General features: G+C 40.6%; 1 long non-coding RNA gene across 1 annotated transcript; it reads left to right on the top strand.

Moving 5' to 3' along the window:
• Positions 1-2,787: 2,787 nt before the first annotated feature.
• LOC147752389 (uncharacterized) lies at positions 2,788-4,728 on the top strand. The gene is made up of 3 exons (XR_015314176.1): positions 2,788-3,283; positions 3,838-3,964; positions 4,351-4,728. It is a non-coding gene; the product is annotated as an uncharacterized LOC147752389 (long non-coding RNA).
• The last annotated feature ends 850 nt before the right edge of the window (positions 4,729-5,578 follow it).

The raw sequence follows: 5,578 nt of genomic DNA on the forward strand, positions 1-5,578 counted from the left end.
GCGGCATGACTGAATTCACTTTCGATAACAACGGCGACATCCGGACGCAATGATGAGGGCCATGGGTGTCTGGTGGTAAGCTGATACTCCTTCAAAATCCTTGCTTGAGTTGTTTTTCTTTTCGGGGAGATGGGAAGGATAGAGGTGTTCGCAGGAGGGTTCAAGACACAACGACTGAATAAAGGACTAGTGTACGCTGCGCCCTTTTATAAAGGGTGCCGCTGAAGCAATTCTCTACTGGGAGTTTAACCCAATTTCTCCTACATCAGGTATGCGACTCGCTTGATTCACCACCGTCATCGTTCCGTCATTGTCACCCTCCTCGCCTTTCTCGTCGCAAGGCGTGACCGTAAGCTTTCAGAAATCGTTGCTTATACATAACGATTTCGCCTTTTTGCTTGTTTCATGGTTTTTACCTCAGTTTTCTGTAAGCTCGTCCTCTCACCCGTACCTGCTACCACTTGGCACACCTGTGTAACTTCTTTTACGATGCCACACATATGCGGAGTGTTACTGAAGCTCCTCAATAGTCGAAGGAGAGCAATGAACTCGGGGACCACCAAATGAGATCAGGAAAACAAAAACAGGAGGAAAACCTGTATAATTTAAACTAGTCGTATGTTGTGTGCATATTTGCCCATGAGCTTGCGGGCGCTCATTTAACATTTTTTCCTACCAAAGTTCGCTGAGAACGCTAGCAACGAAACAGGAAAAGCTAAGGCTTTCAGTAAGGCGGTTCCGACCAGAGAGTGACGACCCCCTATCCGCTCAATATCTGTTTCTCGTTGTTCGGCATTGACGACGACTTCGCGTCCATCGACAATAAGGAATGAGTGCCTAAGCCAAACAGACTGGTAATGCACTATCAGAGACACATTATGTGAATCTAGATGGCAGAGCTTGGCGTTCTTGGGTAAAAGGAGCGTTAGAGGAGGAGACTAGTCTCCGCGAATATGATTGTAGGAGAGCGCAATTGTAAAAGTGAGTTAGTTGTAGAATCGCTCTCAGGAAGGGCGTTGCAGTACGAAAGATACAGAGTGCTCAAGAGAGTGATGTAGTGGAGGATTTAAATCGTGGCGCGCACCTGCTTAATGTCAATGTGGGTGATGGCGCGTGTTCCACAACTTTGGTGCAGCACCGTCACTCCAGCACATGTTGACCGCTGTGTAGGTAAGCGGTGTGTGCTTCAGCTCCGAGCATACCCACCACCATCGGAAGTACGATCGCCCGCATGAGGTCTGTTATTCCCTGTCCCTCACTATTCCTCCTCAACCCCGCCCCCTCCGGTCATTTCTCTCTTTCTCTGCCAAGCGGATTTTCGATAAAACGTGTTTTGCAACACCGAGCTCCCCATGTGTATTTCTAAGCTACGTCGTTTTCTATCTGTGCATTCAAGACTCACCTGGATGTGAGCCAATCCACACATGCAGCTTGTAACCCTCGCTTTACTCCTGTATGGCTTCACGCAGGTCGACAGACAGGTATACTTGGCGCCGCCACTGCACTACCCGCATTATTGCTTATTAGCCTTCAAATCAAATTGCAGCGAAAGATGGTGCATGACGTTTGCAAGCGGAACGGAACCAATAGACTAGTGATGGGGTTAGAGGCGCCCACATAGGGTCGGTACATTGGAAAATCGCTCGTACAACCCGCTCTATACGATTTCGTTGTTCTCGCAACTTGAGTCTTCATCAGAAATCGAGTTTGTAGTAATGGATTCTGAAAAATGCGTGCGACTAATGGCCAGACTTCATATTGAGCCCGGAAAGAAAACAATACACGAACATTTAGAAAACGTTTTCAATATTTTTTTATCTCATAAAAAAGATTTTGTCACGGGACTCGCAGAGTATCTACTGATTTTTAAATATTAACAGGCTTATACCAAACATGATATAGAACGATAACTTTCTTATTTTATAGAAACAATCTTATATACTTCCTTGATTTTCATTATCATTTTATCGCGATGACTCTTTTTAAAAACCTGAATTACTCAGGATCGATTATAATTATAACTATATTATTTTACTTTTGTTAGCAAATAGTTTCGTCGTTATATTCAGTCCGCTATTCATATTGTAATCACTAGTTTAACAACAAACGTCCCCTACACTCAGGTGAGACAGCTTCCAAAGCAAAGCATACCATATTGACGGCTTTTCGACATAAAATCATTAGAAATACGTAGTCCTTTAGTGATTCAAAGGAAACTGAAACGAAAACAACTCGGTTATTATGCCCATAAAAATGTGTGTCTTAGCTGTTTCTCTCTCAGTTTATTTCGTTGTGTGTTGAAGCGCCCCCATTACTCAAACTGTAATCACACCCATCAAACGGTTACAGCTTCATACCACTATTTGCAACCGATAATCATTTTCTCAGCTAAGCACGTATTTTCACATAAAGTTTTGTCCACTTAAGCCTGCATTTGTATTCTCAAAGTCAACCAAACTATTTACATGCGCCTATGACTGGTATCAGTTTGTGGTACTGAATAAAACACTCGGATAATTACTAGGTCCAACTGCATTGCAACATCATTATTCCATGCAGCGTTTTTTGACAGAGGTTTTGACGCAGGTCTTGTATGTCGAAAAAACAGTGAGTCCTGAACGTTTGTTTAGGCGTTAGTTGAATTCCTTTTCCAACTGAAGAACACACTGATTTTGACATCGTTGCCCTACATAGATAAGAGTCATGACAAGAATCTTAATCCAGTCCAAATTTAACTACTAACCCCTTGCTAAGTTCTGTAATGGATAATTTTCCTAGAAATTGTTTTTTTTTTTTTTTTTTTTTTGTATAATATGGATTTTCGTTTAACTGTAATGATTCAGGCTTGAGTGTGACTTCGATTCGACCGTATATTATATTGTGGTGACTACAAGCTGGCTGGAGGCTCACAAGGGTCTACGGTCGTATTACGATTTAGAAATTTAGCTGTACCATACCTTAAGTCCTAGTCTGAGGAGGCAATTCGCCGACCTGCTGCAACTTTTGAATAGCGATTTGCTGATTATGCTTCGTTTCGGCCACTTCTGCTTCCGAAGCCTCCCGTTTGGGAGCTTCCGAAGTACTCGTTCCATAGCCCCGACTCCCAGAGCCTGTCAACCTGGCTGCCTGCCAAACACCAGCGATGCCTCTGCTTTTTAATCCGGTATGACAATGCGGACAAAGAAGTTTCTGACGTCGAAGTTCACAGACACGAAACGGCGCAAAAGCTTCAACTGCTTGAGAATACTACTAAAAACGATCGTTCACAACTTTGGGCTGGGATGTAAGTTTTGCGTACATATACATATAAGGCACGTTACACTTTATCTAAAAGCATACTATATAAATAGATAGTCTGGAACTACATTACTGTATTGTTGCACAGGGCATAATTCAATTTAGCCGTCGGTGTTTTTGTTACGTTTTTTTAGGCAGCTAGTACCTAGACGCCACAAAACGTGTAAACACTAGACATATCTAGCGATAGTGAGTGCGATTATGTACGTTTACCTCCTATTCTGGACAAAACGGATTAAAAATTATTGCTAGTACTTCTAGCAGTTTTGACAGCTTAGTTTCCGCGTGTTGTATACACAGCATTACATTCAAATTAGAAGACATGGCACACGTGGCTATGTGAGATGAGTGAGACGTCCTCGGCCCGCTTTACGGACCTGCAAAGATAACGAACAAAATAAAGGCTCTAAAGGTTTATATAGTATGCCTACAGTAAGGAATACATTTTTAGGCCATACCCAGTCTGCGAAATTGATAAGAAATAATTTGCTGAATTATAGAAATTTTTATAAAATTTCGATATGCCCCTCAACATTTTAGTGCGGATGTCGTTCGCCGGGATGTGTTCATGAAAGATTTTCTGACACGCTACTTCGAATTGCCCCGCTGTTTGATCGTCTCGACGAAAAAACGTCGTGGAAGCATTTCCAAAAATAACGAAACTAAAGTAAAGGATTTTTGATTTGTTAAACTGCTACAAAATATCCCACGGAGAAAACTTACGTGCCAGTATAATTGGTACATACAGAAAAAATAGCTAGCTACATCATAATAGATTGTCCAGACACACAATATATATATATGCGTGTGTGCGTGCTTTTTAATTAAATTAATGTGTATTGCCCAATGATAACAAATCAGTTACTTGAACGTTATTTATTAACTATACCTTATATTAGAGATCTCCAAACCTAAACGCAAATACACAAAGACGCTTTAAGCGTTCCTTTCTACACACGCTAGCTGTTTGATCGTATCCTTTAACACCTACAATCAGCCTTCTCTAATTATCTTCCAAAAGTAAACTAAGATAATTTCTGGAAATTCCAACAGCACGCTGGGAGTCCAATGGAAGGCAAGGTGTGAGCACGACAAAAAGCCACACAAATTTGTTTGCATGCAATTTGGACGTCTGTAACAACGTCATGGGCCATAAAAGTCGCCGAAGAAGTAGGCCTAACGACAACCCGCACAGCAGTAGTGGAAACCGAGGCGCATATAAATTTGCTATATTTGTTTCTGTACAATCTTGTAACGCGTGATAAATTGTATAGTACAGATGGACGTCTAAAATACTTGCTATGTTTTGATACCTTGACATTATAGCGGAGCGAAAATGCTGCGTTTAGGTCGGCGTTTACTTATTCCATGTAAAGCTCTACTTCTATGACGGGTAGCATGACGTTACGTTTGATTAACAATGGGAGTGTATATTATTGTTGAATCGAAGACTAAAAAACCGTTTATCTTGCATTTTTCTGTCACTCACTATAGATAAGGGGACCATTTTGATATCAACTCATTTCCAGAGTTAATTCATTGTTTTCTCTTTTTAGGGTACGCTAACGTGTTTATTCATGGGCATGGTTCACGTAATTTTGTCCGTTTTTTTATTTCATTAATTTTATATTTTCTACATCTTATTATAATATAATTAGTTAAATTAGCAATGATAACAGTTTGTATTTTATTGTAGCCGAAACGTGGAGCTATTCCATCTTAAAATATGCTTCAATATATAGTTTAGTCTAGTTTTGGCCTTTGATCCAGGATTGTTGTGAAAAAGATGTCCGTTTTATAGGCGGGCATTCTCGTATTATTTGGCAGTTATTATTATTATTATTTATATTAACAACGCCTTCATGTCGTTGTTTGCCCGCCTGTAAAAATGTGCCTCTCCTGTAGGATATAAAAATACGGCCGCTAAATGTAATCAGTTTTCTTTCGAAGTATTACTTTGTATTACGAAGTTACCTTGTAACGTTATATTGACATGCTTCAAATTAGCCTATATTAAACGAAATTATAGCAGAATAGAAAAACTTCGTCGACTATCGGCGCCTGCAACGTGTTTGTGTACTTAAGTACATGCGAGGAACGCTTCTACGACCAAGCTAGCCTAACTTGTGGAATCGACGCCTGAGCGGTTACTAGCAAATATCTTTTGTTTTCAGATAATTAACAGGGATCTTAGAGGTTAAACACACTAGTAGGAGCTATATGATGTTTAGATAATTTTCAGAGAATTCCGAGGCTGCTCAGTTTTACTTATTCTACGCTC

Source organism: Varroa jacobsoni, unplaced genomic scaffold (genome assembly GCF_002532875.2).
Source record: "Varroa jacobsoni isolate VJ856 unplaced genomic scaffold, vjacob_1.0 scaffold_1280, whole genome shotgun sequence".
In the NCBI taxonomy this organism is placed as follows: domain Eukaryota; kingdom Metazoa; phylum Arthropoda; class Arachnida; order Mesostigmata; family Varroidae; genus Varroa; species Varroa jacobsoni.